The 24,403-nt window shown below is 30.2% G+C and overlaps 1 pseudogene; it reads left to right on the top strand.

Annotated features, from left to right (window-relative positions):
• Nucleotides 1–20,435, top strand: part of LOC134684344 (vinculin-like) — a 41,443-nt pseudogene extending 21,008 nt beyond the window's left edge.
• The last annotated feature ends 3,968 nt before the right edge of the window (nt 20,436–24,403 follow it).

Genomic DNA, 24,403 nt, shown 5'->3' with positions numbered 1-24,403 from the left:
GATGGTTTGAAAATTGTGACCTCAGCAAAAAATACAGTGCATGACTTGTTGAAGAGGATATATATAGTTTTGTGACGTCTTTAACACAAAATAGAAATGAAAAAAAAAAAAAAAGAAAGAGACAAATTTATTTCACTGTTTGACCTTGAAGATGTTATTGACAAATATTTTTTTTGGGAGATGTTTTGAACATTGTGACTTCAACACATTATACAGTACATGACTTGTTGAAAAGGATATAGATTTGAGAAAAAAAAGGACATAGATTTGTGACGTCTATGACGTAATGAAATCAGACACAGATTTAAGACTTACATAGATCTGAGGCTAACATATACATGTGAAGTGTATTACTTTGTAATTTAATTTCATATTAATATTCATGAATGACAAACTGATTTGCTAAGAAAATTTAAAAAAAGTTATTTGTTTATCATACATTAAGATACATATGAATTTTATTTCACTTTTTTTTTTACATGTTATTTGAATGTCATTTCAACAATGAGTTAATATTGAAACAATATAAATTCTGTTTTCTATCAAAATGAAGATCAGTAAACATATCCTATTTCGTCCAGGAGATGATATTCTACATTAAAGCATTGTGTGATGGCATGCCTTTATTTTTCATTAGGTGTTTTTGCATGTTTCTGTTGTCTATTTAAAAAGACAGAAAGTTAGATTTAAATCTATCACTGTTTCTGCCTTCAGGTGTAAACAGTATCAATATTACGATTATATTCTTAGCTATACTTATAGATTGTTGTTGATCATCTAAAAGAGATTGCTTTTCCCACTTGAGCCAGTACGGCGAAAGTGAGAAAAGCTATCGAGTAGAGATGACCAATGATAATCTGTTTATCGCTATTTTACGTATGACGACGTTGATAATTTCATTGACAACTGGCATGTGCTTCCTTAGTTTCTAGTGATAATTTTTCACTTAACTGTGCTGAGAAAGGAAATTATCAGTCAGTAAGATTAAAGGAAATTTTGTAAAATAGCGATAATAAGCTATACATTCTGTTATATGTTGTAAATTTATATCCTTGTACATCAGATTTCATTACATTTTATTTTGTTGAATTTCCCTCACAAAGATTGAGTGATTTTTTCAAACCTTTCTTTTCAAATTTGATTATTAAGTACTTTGTAATTGTCATATATCTTTAAATGTATTGATTTATTTCAGCATAATATTTTTTTTGCATGTGTATTTTTTTAGAATTTTTTTTTCCACATATGTGGGAAATAATGCTTTAATCCAAAGTTTTATGATTTCTCAGACAGGAGTAGATCCAGTTTGCCATAAACATTGTTAAACTATTTCAGACTCAATCACAAATAACCTTTCATAAGTTACAACACAAGGTCTCACAATAGAAACAGATTGAATCTGAATTTAAGCTGACCAATTTAGTTACAACTTCTGATATTTTTGTAGACAGTTCTTGATCAAGATTAAAATGAATTGGACTGGTCTTGAAAATTTGATTATCAGATGATTGCTTTATGATGAAACAAGCTTTGAACTGAAATAACATTATACGCAACCTGACCCATTCCATATTTCCATAACCATAACAGATTTTGATATGCAAAAGTGTTGCAGAACTTTTTATTTTACATTTTAAACCTTAAATTCCATGCAGAATTAGACTCATTAAGATTTGATAATTATACACAATCTTTCTTGGCAATGCAAAAGGATAGATGCAAGATTTGATAAAAGTACCGGATATAGTGTGAATCAAGATAGCCTTAAGGATGTACCTAATTGTAATTAAATAAATCAAGAATCTAAAATTTAGACAAAATAGTTTACCCTGTATTGTATGGAAAAACACCAAGGAGTCAGAATATCAGACATAAATTCCAAAACCTCACCATAGTACATACAGAGTAATAGGTAGTTTCATTTTTGATACTGACTATTTATCATGTGGAATATCTAGACGAGCCCATTAGGGCGAGTTAAGATATCCCACATGATATAGTCAGTATCAAAAACGAAACTACCTATTATTCTGTTTATCGGTAATTATGACATCACACAGTGTATTGCCTAATATTTTCAGTGATACAGCCAGTACATAGATACTTGAAAATATTACGCAGTAAAATCAAAGGGAAAATATACGAATTACCGATAAATCCTTCAACTAGAAAAAATATGCATGTATCAGTTCCTTCTTGGTTCAATGCAGTGTTAATGTTTTTTTGTTTTTATGACTGTCATATAACCAATCACAGTAAACAAAGCCAATTGTAATTTGTTTTGTAAATGCACATTGAGAACTCAGTATTGTTAATTGTTGTGTTTCATTGTATAATCATTTCATGTTTACATCACACAGTTCCAGATCAGTTTGCCGATAGCCATTACACCATGGTTCCTCCAGAAGGTATTACATCCATTTATAGACACCCATTTATTTAGGTTCAGCTTCTTGATACAATTTATATCAAGTTACACATATATTTTCCATATTTTAGTTTCACATTATTTTAGTTTATAACATTTAGGTTTATTTATATGTAACATCAGCATGAAACTTATTTTAATTTCATTTTTAGCTCACCTGGCCCGAAGGGCCAAGTGAGCTTTTCTCATCACTTGGCGTCCGGCGTCCGTCGTCGTCCGTCGGCGTCCGTCGTCGTCCGTCGGCGTCCGTCGTCGTCCGTCGTCGTCCGTCGGCGTCCGTCGTCGTCCGTCGGCGTCCGTCGTCCTGCGTCCGTCGTCGTTAACTTTTACAAAAATCTTCTCCTCTGAAACTGCTGGGCCAAATTAATCCAAACTTGGCCATAATCATCATTGGGGTATCTAGTTTAAAAATTGTGTCCAATGACCCCGCCAACCGACCAAGATGGCCGCCACGGCTAAAAATAGAACATAGGGGTAAAATGCAGTTTTTGGCTTATAACTAAAAAACCAAAGCATTTAGAGCAAATCTGACATGGGGTAAAAATGTTCATCAGGTCAAGATCTAACTGCCCTGAAATTTTCAGATGAATCGGACAACCTGTTGTTGGGTTGCTGCCCCTGAATTGGTAATTTTAGGGAAATTTTGCTGTTTTTTGTTATTATCTTGAATATTATTCTAGATAGAGATAAACTGTAAACAGCAATAATGTTCAGCAAAGTAAAATCTACAAATAAGTCAACATAACCAAAATGGTCAGTTGACCACTTTAGGAGTTATTGTCCTTTATAGTCAATTTTTAACCATTTTTCGTAAATCTTGGTAATCTTTTACAAAAATCTTCTCCTCTGAAACTACCAGGCCAAATTTAAACAAACTTGGCCGCAATCATCATTGGGGTATCTAGTTTAAAAATTGTGTGGCGTGACCCGGCCAACCAACAAAGATGGCCGCCATGGCTAAAAATAGAACATAGGGGTAAAATGCAGTTTTTTGCTTATAACTCAAAAACCAAAGCATTTAGAGCAAATCTAACAGGGAGTAACATGGTTAATCAGGTCAAGATCTATTTGCCATGAAATTTTCAGATGGATTGGACAAACTGCTGTTAGGTTGCTGCCCCTGAATTAGTCATTTTAAGGAAATTTTGCCGTTTTTTGTTATTATCTTGAATATTATTATAGATAGAGATAAACTGTAAAGGGAAACAATGTACAGCAAAGTAACACCTAAAAATAAGTCAACATGACCTAAATGGTCAATTGACCCCATAAGGAGTTATTGCCCTTTATAGTCAATTTTTAACAATTTTCATAAAATTTGTAAATTTTAACTAACATTTTCCACTGAAGCTCTTAGGCCAAGTTCAATATAGATAGAATGATTGTAAGCAGCAATAATGTTCAGTAAAGTAAGATATTCAAACACATCACCATCACCAAAACACAATTTTGTCATGAATTCAAATGTGTCCTTTGTTTAATATTCACATAGACCAAGGTGAGCGACACAGGCTCTTTGGAGCCTCTAGTTATTTATTTTAAGAAAAATAAGATTTTTGTTTAGTTCGCCAAGTCCAGTTTTAATTTTTTTATTTGAATATTTTTGCATGTCAGATTATTAACAAGTCAGTAACAGCAACAACGTTATTAATTTAGCCATTTTAGAAATGAAATACTTCAGTAAATTAATTGAATTTTAATGACTAAATGACACTTAATAATAGCTAAGCACATACATATTGTATTGTAAAACTTGTACAAAAAGTGAATTGTCTTAGTACATTAAATAGATTATTATAGTTCAGCTTTATATATGGAATCATTTATTTATATTGTAACTTGTCCAAATTTTTTTGTAGAGCATTGTATTTGTTTTAAAATGCACAACTCCATGTAATTATATGTTAAATAATATTGAATTGTTTCTAGGCAACTTATACTGCTTTCAATGTAAAGATTAGCACAATGTAATTGTATGTGTGTATTGTCAATTTTTTGCAGCTACAATGAGGCAAGAGAAGGGATATCAGGGGCAACATGCTGCCCCTCCTGTCCCCCCACCACCAGTTCCCCCACCCCCAAGGGATCCATATTATGGCTATTATGATGGTAGATATGGTTTTAGAGTAGGTCATCTTGTGCATCTTGACCTTTTAACATTCCCATGTTCAAGAATTGTTTGTTATTCCACTAATAATGAAATTCCCTTTGAATTGTATAAATTATGTTGCAAGGAGTCAGTTGTAAAAATGGTTGTTACCAATTGAACACAATTTTAAAAATGATATGTTTTTGTTATTTTTGACATTGATATTTGTTTAAAAGTGCAATTACAAAAGTAAACTTGTTATTTATCTAAAGGTTATAAAGAGTTTTACGGTGAGAGTATGTGGGAAGATTTACGGTGAGAGTATGTGCGATGTTTTACGGTGAGAGTCACTGAGTATGTAGGATGTTTTATATAATACTATAGGTGACAAAAAAATAGGTTAGCTTGTTAAATCTTTCTATAAACAATGTCATTTAAAGAAAAAACAAGAGCTAGAAAATCCTTTTTTGGTAGACAGAACACTCTGATTTGATTTTTTTACCTGATTTAATCATTATCCAGGGACCTCAATGGTTCAATAAAGTTGAATCAATATTTATTTAGATGAAAAGATACTAATTTTATAACTATAAATATTATATAACAGTAGTTTGTCAATAGACTTCATAGGTTATAAATGGCTGAAACACGAACTACAATAATAAAAAAAGGGATTCTATAAGTTAAGGAACAAAAAATGTAAACATATGTTTAAATTTGATCTACTATTGTAAATGGTTAAGGGTTAGGACCTGATACTGTACTGTCTTAAAAGCAAATTCTAGGCTTCCTATACAATAGTTAAGCACTTAAATTCTAGCTACAATTAGTCAATTATTATTTTTACATGAGCAGGTACTGACCAATTGTTGACCCCACGAATAAAACTTGTTTATACTTAAACCTCATGTGCTGTTACTCAGTTAGTAAAAAAATGTATGTTTTTCTGAGTTCCATTCATAAATATAATTTATAAATTGTGCATTATATAATTATCTGGTGGGTGAACATTTTTGTTTTTCTACCCGTGTTAATTTGTGTTAATTTATAGGCGTTGAAAATCTTTGAAATTTTATGAATTGGCTAATTATGTGAGAAATTGTAGGTGATGTGACAATTGATTTATTTTGAAAGTGTTCAATAATACTGTTGCTGAGATTGCAGAAAATGTCTGTTATACAACGATATCATTGAAGCCCAATAACTGCTACTTTTGAATGACTTAATAAGGATGATTTAGCATGCCATTGATTTGTGACTTTATTGTTGTTGTTTTTTGAGAGAAACTTCTTTAAACTATTTTGTTATATATTGGGTTTGAAGATTTTAATTCAATTCAAAGAATAAACTTTAATACAAATGTAGAAGAAAAAATCTGAGTTATCAAATCACAATGAAATTTTTTTGAAGAATGATGCAGTTGTTTCTTCTGAAAATTCATCATATTTTGTAATTTAATCTACTGTCTGGTCCAGTATATAGACAATAACTGTTTAAATCTAGTGTGTTTAGGTATCAGCTGTTTTTGTATGAGGCTACAAAAAGGTGTAATGACTAATGTTAGCTTCAGTGAGCTATTATGTCTGTTTTAAGCCTAGTACAAATACAGCTAATATTTAGAGACACTAAAAAGTAATTGACTCTATCCTGCAATCAAATTTGTACATTTTTTTCCATCCATCCCAATCTTTGAATTGGTTTTTGAAAAAAATTTACATGACTTTATCATGGGCCGTAATGAGGACCCCAAATTGAAATGTGAAATATACAGTAATTTGACATTATGGTTCGCTTGCAACAGAAGCAGCATACCACAAATCTTTGTTAGTAAGGATGAAAGGTTGATTGCAGTATAAATGTGTAAATAACTATAAGTTTCTCTCAAAAGCATGGCATGTTATTTGGGCTTTTTAATGTAAACATAACTGGGACCAAGGGCAGAAATTATCCAGATTGTTCAATTAAAATAGCATTTCCTTATCCATAATGAAGTGAAGCTAGAAATACACATGATTTTGTGGTTTTGCCAAAGTCTGTGTTCAAGCCTGTACAAAATTTGCCATTTGTTAAACATTTAAATTTGTGGTAAACCTGTGTTCATGTAACTCACAAAAATTGGTATCTAACAAATAATAATATATTATGTTTTATATACACCAATATCAACAAACTATGTAGTCTCATAATTGGGTGCGCTTGAGTGGAGGATGTCCTGGGTTTAAACTTGCTGCTTCTTGATGTATGTTGTTCATAGCAACTTTGCATGATGTTTAAAGAAAGGTATTTGGTTGAAATTAATTTTTGTTTAAATTATGTGAATGTTTCGTTTTATACTTGAAGGCAAATATTGACACTTACTTAGTATTTTTAACAGTAGAACATGTTGTAGTGCATATAATGAATTCTTCCTTTCTCCCTCCCAAATCATAAATCTTCCATACTGCTAACTTTTCAGTTACTAGACAATATATTAGTAAATTAGTTTATACAGAGGAGTCAAAAACGTAACATAATATTATAAGGAAAATGATTGGTGGAGCATTACATTTTATAGTATGAGATACAACATTACCTTTATAACAGTTGAAGGTTCAGCACATGTGTTTCTGCTATCCTTTTCATGAAGGGGAAATCAGATGAATAATTCTAACATGCTACATATTGTAGGGACAGTAAAGAAAACTAAGTCCATATGCCTTCAGCACCTTCAATGGGCATTGGCTGTTAAATTCATGCCCATCTAAGAGATTCAAAATCAAATTTGATTTGCTGTAAATTAAGAAGTATCGAATGATAAGTACCCTCATTCTGATTATTGAAATATAGACCTGTTTGCACTTTGTTTAGAAATCACAATAATAAAACTGGCATTTTTTTCTATTCTTGAAAACTCCTAATAATAAATGCAAGCAATAATTTCTGAATTTACAGTATTCAGTACTTCAAAAGTTACATAAAAACAATACCACAATATATGGAATCTTATGCAACTTTTGTATGTATATCTGTCTTCTAATTAACAAATGACATTGCCCATGAAAACTTGATGGACATTTGCCCTGTTATAATGATATACAGACAGGTAGGCAAATACAACAAGTCAATTAGACAATAAGAAGTTCTGTTTGATCTCATTTCATAGAGGACTTGCAACCTGTCAAATTAATGGTTGCATGCATATCACCCAAATGAATTATTATTGGGTAAGACAGTAATATATGAGGGAAGAGTACATATAGTTTTAAAATTTAAACAAATTGGCTGCTAATAGCGATTTATTATTTTCAACTATATTTATTTTCATGTCAAGTTTTATTTGATGTTAATTTCTGTGAATTTTAGAATTATATTGGAGTATATTATATTTTAAACATGTACGGTATGTGATAGTAGTGAAATTGATAGTTTTGACAAAAAAAATGCTCCGTAATTATTTTTGTTTTGTATTTATTTCTATTATGATTGGTGATAAGTCCTGGCTTATTATACCTTATCAGCCAGGGAATATTTTTTTAAATGTTATTATTTAACTAAAATGGACTGAAGTTGAACAGCATTTAATTGACAAATGATTGTTCATTTAATGTTAATTTCAGATGGGGATATACCACCTCGTCCACCACTGCCTCATGAGACTGCCCCTGCCAGACCCCCACCTCCTGATACAGATGATGAAGAAGATTTCCCTGTCCCACAGGCTAATCAACCCATCATGGTGAGTATTGCATATTACCTTACCTCCTATACATTTATAGGAATATCATTGGTTGAGAGTGACCATGTGGAGACTATATTTTATACGAGGTTAGTAGGCAGGGTTTATTTCAAAACAAGGTTAGTAACAGTGTTATGTCCCTTTATAAAAACAAAAGGATGTTGAGGAAATATCTGAAAGGACGTTTCACCCTGACCACAGTCAAAGAAATTGAACGATTGAAATACATGCAGAAAACACATGATTTAAAAGCTAACAAGTTGTTATTATTGGCATTTGTTTTGTATAGGCCAATGGCTGAACATATGTTGTCACTGACGGCCTTCTCAATATATATTGTTTCTTTTACAAAAATCACATTTACAAATTTTCAATTTTGAAAAAAACACAGCTATTTCACAAGACCTAAAATTTCAGATTAAAAAAAACCCAGAAAGATCATGAAACTTCTTTAATCATTATGTAATGATCATATATTGTTTTATGTTGTAGATGGCAGCACATGCCCTCCATATGGAGACAAAGCAGTGGTCAAGTAAAGATAATGAGATAATAGCTGCAGCCAAAAGAATGGCTCTCCTTATGGCCAAACTTAGTCAGTTGGTCAGGTAATACTTTATAGATCATGATTCAGGGATGAAGGGTTAAGGGTGTACCTTGGGGCATTGCATAATTATACTGTATGTATATATTGGTCTTATCAAAACAGAAAAAGTTTAAGTTAAAAGTAAAAGTTAAGGTTAGAAGTAGAGTTGATTTCAAAATGTGTTTCATTAAGTAAAGAAGATTTATTTTGAGGTGTTTAAGACCTACACAACATTTTTAAATGCTCTGAGTTGAAAAGTAGGAACAAAGTTTTAATATCAGAAACTATGAATGAATATGCTCAGATGACATTGAAAATTCAGTACAAATTCAGGTGTAAGAGGAGATACTGGATATTGGGGCTCTCACATTCAAAAACAATTGCTAGACTGATATTTAATAATTATCTATAATTTATATCACACCATTTTAGTATGTACATGTACTTATACTCAAATATATATATAATTTTCAGTTGGGAAAGGTAAAGGTTAAATTGATAGTCTTTAGCCTTCTTCAGTTCAGGCATTTATCTACTATTAACATTTGAAATGACTCATATAACATATATGCATTGAAACATCATAATTTCTTTGTTTCTTAGCTGTGGCACACATATCTTCTTCACTCAGATGAAAAATCATGATGCTTATCAAAGCCTGTTGTACTTCTATCGGTAAAACAAGAGTTAAAACCCAGACTGTTTGATCCTTCCAAACAAAGAACCTACAGATTTGCTACAAATTTAGCATTCACTTTGTGCCATTTCTACTGATAAAATCAGTATGCAGTGATTTGTTTACTTTTATATTCAAGAATCAATAATTTCGATGGGTCATCTCAGAATATTGAATAAAGATTGTTTAAATTCCATATAAATACCGGGTAATTCAGGTTGTAAGAAAATTTAAAATTCAAAATTACTATATGTAGATATTAAATCCAGGAAAGAGATTTGGACTCACAAAATTTATCAAAGTGTTAATATATTTTTTTTAATAAGAAATCAGCAAATGCAAATATTGATGATAACAATACATTGATTCAGTATTGGTTAAATAGTTTTTGGGATACCCTGGTAAGGTAATCTATACATACAGTTTGTAATATTCTGTGTTGCGTTTAAGAAATTAAAAAGATCACCTGACCTTTCAACTTTCAGGTAGACAGAAGTTTTGATTATTAAAAAAGGTGTTTTTCTCTTAGTCTTTCCCTTTGATTATGATTTTCCTTCCAATCACAAACATTTTACCAGGAAACAGCACAAGTTGATACTCCTTATGAGCATGAAAACAAATACCCTGTAATTTTATATTTTCTGAAGGCAATATTTTAAACAGTATATATCTTGATTAGTGTAAACGATGTATACAAGGCACACACCAATAGCATTGTGTAAAATCAGGTGCACAATCAGTATTTATATCTTACATGATAATATCTTTGTATGATAACTCAAACAAATATGGTATACACCTGTCAACAGTTCTGGACCACAAATCTGAAAAGTAATTTCATCAACTATTAAATAATGCAGCAAAAATAACAAGTCATTTGTACACTTCAATGCAAAGACTCAACATTCTATCATCTTACTAATGCATGAAACACAATACTTGTTAAAACCTTAAATCAATTGATCTGAGGGTCTGTGGTTCTGTGGTTCTGTAAATAACTAAATACATGAAAAATGTAAACAAAATCTAAGCATGCTTGAGATGCAGAAAAAGTGTGTCAAATCTTAAAAATATTCAAATATATTCTTGTTAATTATGTAAAGACATTTTACATGCTTTAAAATGAATGGCAGAATGAAAATCTTTCATCTTAATACGTTGTATCGATTATTATATGATTGGCCATTTTCTTGAAATGTATATTAAACTTTCTTTCTGTCTTAGTCTGTTCTCAACTCTGGCTTTGCATAAAATGAAATTACAGTTAAAACATGCTAAAACATTAAGGCTATGAGAAGAAATTACTGTCATTTGAAATATAGAAATCTTAGAATGCATTTACTTTTAAAAAAAATAATGTCACAGAAAAAATATTTAAAGAAGAAAAAGATTCATAAAGCTTTTCATGATGGAAATGTCCACTTTTATATTTGTACATTATATTTTATTTGAATTATATATCAAAGGGTACCACTATATTTGTTTTTAATCTTGTATCAGAGTGTAGCACATATCATTATTCCAATGTGAAATGTATCCTTTTATTACTTGTAATGATTATTATTGAAATAGTAAACTATCTATTGGAAGTATTGCATTCTACAATAATTGACTGTATTTCTGTAGAGGTGAAGGTGGTTCTAAGAAGGATCTGATAGCCACAGCTAAGAATATAGCCGAGTCATCAACAGAGGTGGCCAAACTGGCACAGAAGTTAGCTGCTGAGTGTACTGATAAAAGGATGAGACTGGTAATATTATATATGCTACTGATGGTGCAAGGGCTTTATAGCCAGTCAAGGTTGTTAAAAACTTCCATCATCATTTTCTATGTAAAAGCACAATCATATGTCATGGTCGTTAATCTAACAAATTGTGTGAAATGACATTACTTCTTTTACTTATGAATCATAAAAGAGCAACATGTCAAGATTTTTATGAAATTTTGCATGCAACTAGCGATTGTTGATTTCATCTTAATATTGATGAGGGAGGAGCTAGATAAGGCCATCTTTTCTGTACCTTATTGTCAATTTGAATTTCAAAATGAAAGTATTTTAGATAAATTAAATAACATCCTTTGTTTAAGTTTGCAATACCATTACATTATTTAAAACCTAAATCCCAGAAGAATCTCTCAGTTTAGTAAATTTTGCTGGTGATTAGTTAATCAATGTTTTTGATATCAGTAATGGCATTTAGACCTGTTTTAAACTTTGATAAATATTTAAATAGATTTTTCCTTTTAACAGAACTTATTGCAAGTTTGTGAGAGAATTCCTACAATTGGTACCCAGCTAAAGATTTTATCAACAGTGAAGGCAACCATGTTGGGAGCACAAGGTATACACTTATTTATCATCAGCCTACCTTCATTTTTAATATTTTTACATTAATTTTAAATCTTTGCAAAGTTTTTATATACATACTGTAGTGCAAATTGATAATTGTTTTATCAATATTGGTTATACATTAGAAGTTTAACATTTGTTTTGCTGCTAACTTTCTTTTGACCAGGGCAGTGTAGGTATTGTTAAGTTAAGCTGTGAATTGACCATGTTCTATATATTGTAGGTATAGATGATGTTCCCATAAAATTCTGTGTGTCAGGTAACATAGTATATCTAGAAAATAAAAAAGACAGGAATAAGATATTTTGAAAATTGTATGGATTCAGCTATTAATTTAACCATATAAACTTATAACCAAGATAGAAAAAATAATCATCAGAATTTTGTTTTTGTAAATAACACGTTTTAGAGTAATGAATCAGTCACCTTTAGTATACTTTTAATGAAAAAAAATAAGTAAACCCAGTGATATTTAAGAGAGTTATGTGAGATTTAAGCATTGCAAGTAAGGAGCAGGCATATCCAAATACAACATTAGGTCCTTTACTGTATTTCAAGGAAACATTTACAGCTGTCGATCCCATGAAAATGTCATAATGATTTATTTCTACCATAGAACCTGTACCAGCCCCAGATGGTGGTGAAATATCTTGCGGTAAATTTAATTTAGCATGGGATGACCCTGACTTGTAGTTAATGACTAATAATTGAGATTTTTCCTAAAGTTTGTCAGTAGTGATGATTTAGATTTGACCAATGAATGCAGTTTTTACCAGTGAATTTCCTCCCAGCACGTTATAATGACCACCACTAACCCTTGTGATGTGATGTTTTCAAATATGTTCCTACTGTTCAAATTTTGTATTTATATGATATGTTGACCTAATTATTGCTATGATCTGATCAAACTATAGACCACAGTAAACATGGTACCCTTTGTTGTTATTCTTTCTGGAATACCTTCAGTATCATTCCTATCAGTAAAGTATTGGAGCACTTGGCATTTTCTTTTCAAAGCTATGAAATTTATTTGAATTTTTAAAACTACAAAAAAATTTCAGGTAGGACCATGGTAAATGTAAGGTAAATTTACCAGAATTATTCTGCTTCATTCCAGTAATATTGATTCTAATACCTTACAAATGTTTGAATAGCTTAAGTTCAGTTGATAAACAAAATAGTGAATAATAAATGAGGTTTAGGTTAATACAAATAGTCCTATGTTTAAAGTTGTTCTGAAGTTTTGATGCTGGCTTTTGATATGACCTTTAATTATTTGTTTTCCTATGAAGAAGTCTTAAAACAAATAAATCTTGTGGGTGTCATTTCCTATTACATCATCTCCCCTCTTCCAAGTTTTACAAAGACAATAGGGGATAAGGAAAACAACTAAGTTGTGTGATTTCTCCTTCATATTTAGCTAATTTGATATTCACATGATTTGACTCCAGATTGATGTGATAGCACTGATTAAATTATTATAATCAATATGAGTAAGGAATTGACATACAAAAGAACCAACTATTCCATACAAATATAAAATCCCAACTTCCTGAGTTTCATATGTATTTTTGTCCCTGTAAAATTTAAAAAATATGATCCTTTTGAGTAGATAAAAAATCATCCTTATCAGGAATGTTCAGATCCAATATTGTCAGAGCAAAAGATGTATAATACGAAAATGCATGGGTTAAAATGTTTTGGATTAAAAAGCTTTGATAAGCTTTCTTGGTTCCACTTTCAAATATATTATATTGAACAAACCGTGGATGGTAGTATAAACCATAAAGAGGTAAGAATGTTGAGTACCATAAAAGTTTTCATAAAGTAAATCTTAATGGTATAACTTTTGCTGGATATTGAAAATATTTGTAAATAGTTATCAAAATAAACATTTTGTGTGAATCAAAAAAATTATGAACTGACCATTTTATGTGTTGGTTCTTAGTGTTAGGTCTTTGTGGAGTAATTGTCTATTTGGCCATTATTCCATATCATATTCTTATTTGTATATAATAAGTAATATTTTATGTCTTTTATTTATGAACAGAACAGGAGTGTATGAATTTTATATTTTAATGCTTTTTAATTCTTTACTGAAATCCTCTGACCCGAATGTTGACCCAGGACAATACAAATGTTACTAACCAACATTGCATATTAAGCATCATGATGACTACTTTCTTTCAATAAGCTCTACAATTTTAATGACACAATGCCTTTGCTTTCTTAAATGCATGATGAATATTTTGCCAATTCTTTTAATGATAAACCTACTGTCAAGACTTAATGCAAATTGTTTTTTCATTGTTGAATTATATATTTTTGAACTAAAAAAATTATCAGTCCATTCACATGAATTTAAAAAAAAAATTAAGCAAATTTTTATTTTTTAATGAGATCAAAATTTTACATACAAGTTTTAATAAATGCAATACTTATTCCATTGCATTTATTAGATTAATTTAAATTTTGTCTATTTTGAAATAGTAAAATTATTGAAATTTTATTCAAGTATTTCAGAATTTAAAAACAGAAACTAAATACAGCAGGGTTTATCATTAAAGTACATAGCTTTGTATTGATTGACAACTAATATATGCTTTTTTGTTTTGTTTTTATTTCTGCCTGCTTCTGTAACCTGTTGCCATGGAAACAGAATCCAGTAAGTTTAAGCCACAAGTGATGTATTTAATATTAGACAAAGGAGAATATCGGAAACTCAGGCTTCTACAATAACTTGACTAATTTTACTTATTGCTGCTTGTTGGGATAAGAGAATAACATATTTCATTAATCAAATGCATTCTTATCATTTAAAAAAAACTTACTTCATATTTCATGCAAATACTTTTATGACAGTGTAGGACTTTTATACAATTAAATTTTGCAAAGTTATGCAGGAAAATGGGAGTTAAATTTCTTGATGTTACGGTTTGTAGTTAATGTTTCACACACTAAATAATTAAATTTTCTGCCAAAAGAAATAAAAATAATGACTAGATAATGATATGTATATTGTAGAACCCTGAATAATTATCATTACTTATTGTGGTTATGGTTTATATGTGTCTCTATTGTCTGCAGAGCATGTTGATTATTTTTAAAATTATGCTGTGGATTGATTTATTTTACGTGGGTACCAATTTTAGTGGATTTAGGAAAATTTACAATTTCTAAAATATTTGATTTCATGGTTTTACAAAAATTTGCATACAAGCCTATAGAAGTTTGTAATTTGTTGATTATTTAGATTCCTGGTTCACCTGTACCCACAAAATCCACAAAATTGGTATCCAGCAAATAATTTCAAACAAATTAAGTGCTGATAAAACCAATTGAAGATCTCTAGCAGGGACATATAATATGTTTAAAACTGCAGCTGCTAGGCACAGCATGATTTGTCTTTTGTCTTGTTGTTGAGAGTGATGCAGTGTGTTTTGACTTGGACGTGGTACTTTAATATTTCTATACTTTGACTAACAAAAATAAGTCTTCATCAAGATTATACATGCATTGTTTGATTTGAATGATTAAAAAATGCCCATTTCTGCATCTTCATCTTCATATGAGTATGTTTTAAACAATTTCATATAAGAATGAGTATTATATAGATTGGGCTTGGTGAATAATGGTATAATGATTGCAAATATGGTACAATTTTGCAAGTGGTTTATTATTTAAGTCAGTGTATGTATGTGAAAAGCTTTAAATTTTCAATTGTAAAAAATGCTTATTTGGATCAAAAGGATATAGATCTTTATCTTTGAATTATTGTTTTTACTTTGATGCACATATTATTCAGCTTTGTATAATATAAAGTAAAAAAAAATCACATTTTGTATTGTGAAACCAAGTCCTTATAAAAGAAATTCCTTAACAGTAGGTTTCGGCTTTTCTGTGGTGAAAAAAAGTGAAGAGTTTCAAAGTTAATGTTTTACTTTCAGTACACAATCCTTACACCTAAACAGAACCAAGCTTTTATATGAAATTAATCTTAGACATGTAGTTGATTACAACCTATTAGAAACTCAAATGGAAAATTCTGAAGCAGTTTTAAGTTTATCAATTTATATTAAAGGTTTCTTAGATTCAAATGCTTTGATATTTTCTTGATTCAATAAATATAAAAAACAAAAAAATCAGGAATATCAAAATTCAAAATTTCCATTATGAAAACCATCCTTTTGCAAGTGAAATAAAAGAACCATGTACCCCTATGTTGCTCTAATTTCATTTGTCCAAGGGGAATAGTTTAGAAAAAAACAGATTTTCAAACTTGTTTAATCAATTGCTGATATAAACCTTTGATATAAGTTTGATTTAAATTTAACAATAATTATACACATGTGAGTGCTAACAACACAAAATTCCATATTTCTTATTTCCAAGGGATATAACTTTTTTCAAAATAGTTGATCAGCACTGGTTTTCCAGCATATCAAAGACTTGTAATTCAGTGGTTGTCGTTTGTTTATGCGTTACATATTTGTTTTTTGATAATTTTGTCATATAAATAAGGCTGTTACTCTTCTCGTTTGAATTGTTTTACATTGTTATCGGGGCTTTTCATAGCTGACTATGCGATATGGGCTTTGCTCATTATTGAAGGCCATGCGGTGACCTATAGTTGTTAATTTCTGTGTCATTTTGGTCTCTTGTGGACCTTTGTCTCATTGGCAATCATAGCACATCTTTTTTTTATATTTACTGATATAAACCTCTGATATAAGTTTGATAAAAAATCTTGCAAGAATTTAACATGTGATAGTGCTTACAAGACTAAACAGACAGACAGATGAAAGCCTGGTATTTCTAAGTCTTTTGCTTTGCATTGCTTTGGGGACAATAAATACTTCTATAGAAGTTGATAAATTTTCATGAAGACAATTTTAGATCAATTGTTTTAACAAAATATAAATAATAGCATATACATATTGATTTCTTTTCGTTTTTCAAAATACTGTTGTGCAAAAATTAACTTCAAGTATAGGAATGTCCAGTTTAAATACGTCAGAATTAATCTTATAAGTTATTTCACCTGGATTAATTTATTTTTTCAGTCGTGAATTTATCAGTAATTTTAGTTAAATTTCTTATATATATCATTTAGAAGTTTTAGTTAGTGCATTTCCAAGAAAATTATGAATAATTCTCAGTTATATTTAATCATACCTGCCAACTTTTCAAAATGCCCATGGGGGTTTTGCATGCAAGATTGCTGTCATAGTCCTAAAAAACCTTCAAGGGGGCCTTCAAATACATTTTAAAGTTGTTTTTGGCTTCTTCATACTTTTATAAGCCTGGAAACATTGTAAAATTAAGTGTTTTGTTTAAAATTGTGGACAAAATTGCTCTTTCAAAATTTCAATTTGGTAGCCTCCATGGGAGATATCCCCCACAAATAGTGACAGTTGGCAGGTATGTTTAATGTTGGCCACCTTGAAGAACATGTGATAAATTCTTATAGACAAGCAACACCTCTTTGATGTCAGTCAGTGAGTGGTCTTAGATTATCGCTTGGAGATTGTTTATCAGCTATAGAACAGGGGTATTTAACTGTCGTTTTCTCACATTTTTCATGAAGTGTTAGACTTAAGCACTTTTAAACTTGAAACACTAAAGCAGTACAATTTGACCTTAAAAAATCTATTAATTATAATTGACCAATTTTTGTAAATAGGAAATTGCCTCTATGTAGAAAACTTTGGAAAAAACCCCACTCTTGTTTCTAAACTTTAAAACAAGTTTTCTTTGATCATAGGTTCTGAAGAGGATCAAGAAGCCACTGAAATGTTGGTTGGTAATGCCCAAAATCTGATGCAAGCTGTGAAGGAAACAGTTCGCGCTGCTGAAGCTGCCTCCATCAAGATCCGTGTAGACTCTGGGTACCAGATTCGTTGGCATCGTAGAAGACCATGGTACACCACCACTTCTTAAGAAAACCAATGCTAGGATTTTTAAATTGATAGACAATACAAATGAAGATCAGATATATTTACAATCATTTTTAACGTATTCTTAGAAGAACCATTAAAGATACTGTTTTAGATATGTTAACAGAAAAAAGTGGAATATACAATGAAAAATGTTTTTTTTTTGTAAAGCATTTTAATTATATTTGTAGTAATGAAAAAAAATGATAAATGTAATCATGGAATAATACATCTAATTTGATGTAAAATTAGTGCTTTTTTTTTTAGATATAGCAAAATATGCACACCTAGTGACTGCTGATATTTTTTCCACATTTTTTAGATGTGTAAATGTTTTGCATGGTACATATACTGTATATTTATTCACACTTTTCATTCATTATTTTAATATAACACATGTATGTGGGTTTATTGTCAGCATTAATTTACAGCTATCTGTTGGGATTTCTTTATGAAATATTAACTTTAACACCAAATGTTCATTTAAATGTTGCTTATTGAATAACTACGATATGTTGGAGAACGTGACTATGAGCCTGTTTAAATATTGCTTATTGAATAACTACGATATGCTGGATATCGTGACTATGAACCTGGTACCATGTTTAAATATTGCTTATTGTATAACTGCAATATGTTGGGTAACGTGACTACTAGTCTAGTACCATGAGGCTAAACTTTGCTTTCAATCGTGTGAACAAATAGGTTTTTACCAAACTGATCTACACCCTAAAGTTGTTTTCAGTTGTTGAACTAGATTTCTGAAGAAAAAATTTGATATAATTATCATTCCTTTTTATAAGACAAAGTACTTAAAGTATTTTTCAAATAGTGCCTGTGAAGTAAAAACAAGATAAGTGAATTAATTCTCTTGATAGAGCAATTTACCATCGTTCATATTAATTACCAATTTGTTTAAAATGTCAGTCCACCTGTGAAATAGCTTCATTTTGATATTTGAACACGCTTTATTTTGGAAAGTTTGGTATGTTTATTTAATAGTATATAGAGTTTTTAGTTCATTTAAACATGTGAAAATAAATGGTGCTATGTATATAGAATATGCAAATAAATATGTAGTTTTACATAGATTTCTATCAATATCAAATTTGATGCATTTTATACATTAATGAGAATGAATGATGATACATGTCTGTAAAATGATTATGATAAAATCAGCCATTTTGTGTAAATTCTTACAGAAATCTTTGTATGTCATGAATTACTTTAAATTTAAGTTACAAGTATGATATTTGTTTTAAGGTGATACAAATCCTAACAGCTTTTGAAAATTAATGTCTATTCTATCTGAAATGGCTAATTTATTAGAAATACATAAAAACTTTTCCTCTTCTTGAGGTTTGGATATTTAAAAAAAAGTCTTAATCTGCATTGATAATGTAAGGTTTGTTGGTATGAGTTGTATTACTGAGATAAAGTGTACATTTTGAGAGAAAGCATGTTGAGATGTTATTATTTTTAGTTTTATTTAATATATTGCTTGTTTGGTTTTATTATTAATTATAATTTGTTTTTGTTTTTGATTAAATATATCTTGATAGGATTTTTTTTACTATATAAAAGATATTATGAACTTTCTTTTTTTGCTAAATAATTGAAAAAATGAACTGTCATGGTATCAAGAATCTGACTGCAGAATAGAACATTGGTTTTTTTTTGTGTTCAGAAAATTCTTTTCTAACCAATATCAATTAAAAAACTTGATTCCTGCATAACTTTGTACTTAAATTTGAAAATATCTAAAGTTCTCTTTTAGGTTTTATTCATGTAATGTGTTGACCAGTAAACAACGATTTAAAGAAAGGATTAAAAAAATTAATGGAAATAATAGTAGATTGAATAAAAGATTGCATTTTTAAGGGTATTTCAAATAAAATAGTGTGTGTGGCAGTTATAAAAAAAATTATGATTCAATTATAATGGGGATACCCCCTGGATGTGCCTTTTTTAATTGTGTTTACCTCTTCTGATCCATTTGATATTATTGCAGACTTGAGGAAAGAAAGAGTTTACATTTAAGAAGTTTTTTTATGTGTTGATAAAGCTAGAATATATACATCATAATGAAGAAAAATATTCTCATATAGTCAGTTGTTTGTTTTGGTATTAAAAATCTTTGATAAAGAAAGCAATTCTCACTTTAAAAAAAAGTGTTCATTTGTAAATTTATGAGTTGTTTTAGATAAAGTTTGACCTATTGTTTCACAAAAGCAAATTTAGTGGCACAATTTAATTTTAAAATACAAATAGAGTGTTTTGGAATATATTAAAATATCATATATTAAGCATATGTAGATGCTAGTACTACCTAACCATGATGTTGTTTACCTTAGCTAAGCGAAAAGAAATTCTTCCTTGATGTTACATTTGATATGTGTTATCCTCCAGTCAACATTTTTTTTTAATTTGAATTTAATGTGATTCCATAAGCAATCTGTTGGTTTTTTAAAGTTGAAAAAAAACACACAACTTAATTTTGTCTAAATTGTCAATCATAAATTTTACACTAGCAACGACTTGCAATACCATAGATAGTCTTTCATATTTACCCAGTTGTTAGTTTATATATAGCTATTGGCTGATTTGTACAAGATATACAACTTTACAACCAATAAACATTTTATAGAAATAGAATGCTAACATTTTCATGTTTTAATAGTACCCATCACCCTTACGACTAGATGATATAATACTGATGACTTGTATGCCCCATGTGCATATAGAATCTACCACTGTATTGAGTGTAAATAAAGGCAACAGTAGTATATTGCTGTTCAAAAGTCAAAAGTTGATTAAGAGAAAACAAATTGGTTTAATTAAGAGAAAACAAATTGGTTTAATAAACCAAAACCGAGGGAAACTCATCAACTGTAAGAGGAAAACTATAAAACAAAACACTTTAGTGCAACAAAAAACAAACAAGAATGCAACATACATTGAAATTAACTATTAGATAAAAACTGCCATTATATGATATTTATCCATTTGAGACATTTAAATTCTCGAAAATTAACCAACAGGTCAGTAAAGGATAAAAAAGAATTAGTGAAAATGTAACAATAGCTTTTACTTCAAAGTGCAATGATACATCACTTTTTGCTGTCAATAAGACAATTGGTACATCAATCCACCATTTTCTACATTAGAAAATGCCTGTACCAAGTCAGGAATATGACAGATGTTATCCATTCGTTTGATGTGTTTGGACTTTTGATTTTGCCTTTTGATTTTGGACTTTCCTTTTTGAATTTTCCTCGGAGTTCAGTTTTTTTGTGTTTTTACTTTTTAGACTACATGTTCAGTTAATCTCCTCAAATAAAGCTATAGAGATTTTTAAATGTGAAAAATTCAATCAACAAAATGCTTCTTGATAGTGTGAAGAATATTGGTAATATAAAAATCACACATTTAAGGAATGTGAAGGATTGGTACTAGCAAACAGTTTTGGTCTCTACTATAAAATTTATGACCAAGTTATGGTTCCAATATTGAAAGTCTAATCAAATGAATTAGCATCAGTCTTCATTATACACAATATCCAAATAACATACTTGGTATTTACAAACCAAATTTTGTTTGAATTTTTCTTTGTCTGATAAAGATTACTCCAGTTTTGCTTCACAATTAACATCATTCATTTAGCAATTAAAAACCATTCTTCAGTTATTGAGAAACTGCCCAGGGAAGTGTGAATGAGATGCATACATCCTTAAAAATACATAAATGACAAAGTTTTTTTTATACCAGTTTGTTTAATCCTGTTACCGACTGACATTTTGAATGAGTGATAATTTGCATGACGATTGATGTTTAAATGGTAGGAAATGCTGGTCATATTGACGATACCAGGCCTGCTATTTTTGGAGTCTATGCGAGTCCCTCAGTGTTTTTTTGTTATCTAGATTTGTCACTTTCCAATAGATTTACAAGATTTACATAGGTAAACACCTGTCAATTTCATTTAATGAAAAGATACTCCTAAACGACTGTGATACAAGTGAGAGGTTTAGCTAGCTATAAAACCAAGTTTAATCCACTATTTTCTTCATAAAAAACATGCCAAGTCTGGAATATGACAGTTGTCCATTCGTTTGATGTGTGTGAGGTTTTGTTTTTGACATTTCATTTAGGACTTTCCTTTTGGGATTTTACTCGGAGTTCAGTATTTTTGTAATTTTACTTTTTGCCTTTGTCTTTGATAAGTTCAACTTGTTTTATTATAGCAGTTACTCTTATTCTCTTTACAATTAAACGGAGGGAACAAGTGATCTTTTGAACTCACAATTTGTTGCATCGAAATTCTGGTACTATTGGTCATGGTTACTGTTTTCGCTTTTTGCCTGTCTTTCCTTTTAGTGCCCAAAATAATAGGTATACTTATATTTGACACTCAAATGAAAATGGTAATTTAGAATTTTGAATGTGTTTTATAGTTGTCACGCCTGCGTCCGACGGAAATCGCAGTATGCGAGACACAGATATTACTATCTGTTGGCGTGGCGTAAACAATTTGTGTAAAGCTTTATATATCAGAAAGAAAAATACATGGATGCTTCATACCTTGTATGCATATACCTCATTCGACGAAGTTTCCGGCTGCTCATTGTACTTAACCTCATTTCACGGTTCAGTCTTTTTTTTTGTAAGTGAATTTCTCACTTCTTTGAGTTGTTGTATTACTATATTTTGTATATAAGTTCCTTGCAACTTCAACATGTCTGTCTTGTCGGTATCATCGGACCTTGACCTCACTAATGATTCATTAGACAATTTTAGGTTTTTATTGTTTTTATTTATTTACCAAATATTTATACCAATAGTCCAGCTTTGTTTGGTGTAAGGGATAATGCGTGCAATTTAGATGCTCCTCATAACAGAATCTTTGTTCCTTTATAGGTTGGTCCAAACCCATTTTTCCATGATTCAATATCGATTTAAAACTAAATTTGTAGAACTGTATAGTACAGAAGGATGCATCTATAAAAAACGTAAATTAGAAACTTGTCTATTTATCGAATAATTATAAGTGGAAATATCACAAGTTTAATTTTGTACCCTGAAGGTCCTACGTTGAATGTGAAGATAGGTGTTGACCAAAAAAAAATGTTGAAGCTAAGTTTTATTGAATAGATAATTGTTATAACAGTTAATAAATAAGTATAAAAACAAATGTAGAATGTCTTATAGATATAGGAGGATATGGTGTGAGTGCCAATGAGACAACTCTCCATCCAAATAACAATTTATTAAAGTAAACCATTATAAATTTGCATAACAGTTCTAAGGAACTTCACAACAATCAACGCCAATCAATCTTTTTAAATTATAGAAAGTACGTCGGCAATGGACGAAGATCGTTGCATCAGTGATGGAAATGACGGCGGACGTTGAATAACTGTGGAGATGGATCGTCCTCTTCGCTGATTGGTGTCTACAAAAGATACTTGCATCCCCGGTATCGGAATAGTTCCCTGTATGCTAGAAATATCTGAGAATGACCCCAAAAAACTTGTTTCAGATTGGTAGCTGATAATGCTCATATCGGTTGATTGCTTCTTTTTAATGTATCTTTTTAAAGAATATGCCATTGGAGTACCATTCTTCATGTTAATATCTGTAAAATATTGTCTACCTTGATACTGTCGTTTAATATCTCTCCCCTGTATTTTAGTATCTGTCACCATGGTGGTAACATCCAATGGTAGTTCAGTTGATTGTGCCAAGTTACTTGCTATCTCAGGGAGTTGAATCGTTCTGCAATTCCACTGTCCTGGTGTTTCTCCTACATTTTGTGTATTTCTTCTCTCAGTAGACACATATGTAACGCCTTCAGAAGATTTTCTCACACAAAACAGTTCTAAAAGGTAGCCTCTCCTTGGTTCTGCGAGAATTCCAAATGCGCAAGGCGTAAACAACACACGCAATATCTCGGAAAATGAATATAACGCATTGGAGTCTGTCTTCAAAGCCCAATTAAGATTTATAAATTCAGATGTGATGCGTAAGATACCAGGAACAATGTAAAAAATGGCTTGAAAAATCAACGATAACATGAATTGTCGTAGTAAAATAGAACTCTTTGGGTCATTTGGAAATGTTGATGTCCTGGCTAAAGGGCTGATTGAATTATATCTCCTACTTCGGACTTTGTATAAACCAGCAATTGTAACGATGTTTAAAATGATAGATATCATAAAAGCGGCGTCTTTGCCTAGTAAGTTTAAGACCCGAATTATAGTATTTGTCGAATCAGAAAATTTGTTTACCCATAGATTCACAGCATATGCAATGGAGAAAACACTCATGATTACTATTGAAAAAAGGAGGTTAATTTTGGAAGAGTTCTTGTCATTCGTTTGATCATTAGATGAAGTGAGTTTTTCCAATAGCTTGTAACGATATACATTTAGTATCAAAATACTCCACGTGTGTATGCCATCGAAAAAGAAATTCGCTGTCTCTGAAATAGAAAAAAATACAAATGTTTTAAATAGAAGTCATATAAATTTGTAAACAAATTCTTCTACAGTATACAATTATATTTGTGATTTTATTTATTGTATGACCATGCAAATATCTAGGATTTTGCTATACACATATTA

This window comes from Mytilus trossulus, chromosome 9 (assembly GCF_036588685.1).
Source record: "Mytilus trossulus isolate FHL-02 chromosome 9, PNRI_Mtr1.1.1.hap1, whole genome shotgun sequence".
Classification (NCBI taxonomy): domain Eukaryota; kingdom Metazoa; phylum Mollusca; class Bivalvia; order Mytilida; family Mytilidae; genus Mytilus; species Mytilus trossulus.
Note: the sequence above shows the minus strand (reverse complement) of the source record. Positions and strands in the feature narration are given on the sequence as shown.